Source organism: Sinocyclocheilus rhinocerous, unplaced genomic scaffold (assembly GCF_001515625.1).
Source record: "Sinocyclocheilus rhinocerous isolate Xijiao unplaced genomic scaffold, SAMN03320098_v1.1 scaffold260, whole genome shotgun sequence".
Classification (NCBI taxonomy): Eukaryota; Metazoa; Chordata; class Actinopteri; order Cypriniformes; family Cyprinidae; genus Sinocyclocheilus; species Sinocyclocheilus rhinocerous.
This window is the reverse complement of record NW_015637541.1, coordinates 238,799-240,359: the sequence shown is the minus strand read 5'-3', so window position 1 is coordinate 240,359 and position 1,561 is coordinate 238,799. Positions and strand designations below refer to the sequence as shown.

The following is a 1,561-nucleotide window of genomic DNA, read 5'->3' as shown; positions in this document are numbered from 1 at the left end:
CTTATTAATGAATCCTTTTTTCTTATCCTTTCGTTCCAAGTCATTTATTTGTTTATTTATTTGAATAAGTATTTTATTTATTTATTTACTTATTTATCTACTTGAATAAAAAAGTTTATATTTATTTATTTTTAAAAAGTCTAATAAAATAAGTAAACAATTGATTATTAATTAATTTTCCTTTTTTTTTTGTACTTTCAGAGCTGCACGTTGTCTTGGGCGTGCACCTTTATTTGGGAAAAAAAGAGAAAAAAACAGCAGTGTTGCAGATGTTGGCATGTCATTGAGGTTGGCTTGGCACAGACCTGGAAACCCTGAACATGTATTTAATAGTGCAGTTTAGGTCACACTGAACAAGCAGTTCCTTTAGCTTTGTACTGATGCCAGCTAAATCCAGACAGATGCTGCAGCTGAAGTCCTTAACACGCAACACAGCTCATTACTGACTCACCATTTAATTCAAACCTACAGCTCTTTAATTGCTTTAATTATTATGTGCAAGCATCTAATTATTATTTAATTTGTAGTGTTCATCCTTTGTCTTTTTCATTACATTTAAATTTCAAAAGAAGAAACTGAATTTAGCAGAGAAGGACTCGTTCCTGCTGTTCAGTTGTGATCTGATACAGTTCTGCTTCACGCTGGCTTCTAAACGGACACTTGCTGATTTTGTTCAGCATGCAGTTGTCAGTGCTGTCAGCAAGAATTGTGCAAGAAATTTATTTTCTGGAGGTCACATTGTAAAATAGAAAAAAAAAAATCACATTTGACTTCTAATTTGTTAAACTATTTTATGCAAATTATATTTAATTATATATATATAATTTTATGCAAATTATATTTTATTTAAATAAAATATAGATTTTCAGTATGCTCTCAGACCCCATTTTATTTGGTGCTTTGGATTCTCATTGGTTTGAGATATTTAAAATATTTTGAATGTCTTTGTTTAAATTTCAAAGGCATCTTGCGGACAATAAACTGAAAGGCCCTTATGTGAGTGTATAAAGCTTTAAATTTGACTCATGATTTTTGAGATTAGGTCCCTGGGGATTGACTTGCGGTCTTGAGCAGATGTGTAATCCTCTGTATAGCTCAGACACAGGAGGGAAATTAATAATCATCATCATGATATTTCACGAAAAATAAAACCGCCAGCTGTGGGGAAGCGCTGTTAGGAAGCAACCAAATTATAGGATCACCGATGTGGTCAAAGAAACCAAAACAAACCCCATGAAGCCCATGTGCTTATAAAGCTATAATCTCAGGGCACTTAAAACTCTGGATTATCCACTGTTATTCAGCTGGCTTTCAATGTCAAAAAATTTAACATTCGAAATTGAATGGATGGCAATAGAGCTAAGTGCACATTCCGAACTTTAATTTGAGGGTATTCTCATCAAAATTGGAGGAAAGGTTAAGGAATTACATCTCTTTAATATATACCTCCCCCCGAGTTGATTCTAAGTGTGCAATTTGCATTTGGAAGCTGTTGCTGTGAACCAACATCATGCAGTCAAAGGAGCTCTCCATACAAGTGAAACAGACAATTGTTAGGCTT

General features: G+C 33.5%; 1 long non-coding RNA gene across 1 annotated transcript in view; it reads right to left on the bottom strand.

Annotated features, from left to right (window-relative positions):
• Window positions 1-253: 253 nt before the first annotated feature.
• LOC107749015 (uncharacterized) overlaps window positions 254-1,561 on the bottom strand; it is a 17,630-nt gene continuing 16,322 nt past the window's right edge. The window contains exon 3 of the long non-coding RNA XR_001640983.1: window positions 254-541. This is a non-coding gene — a long non-coding RNA (uncharacterized LOC107749015). The remainder of the gene's footprint in view (window positions 542-1,561) is intronic.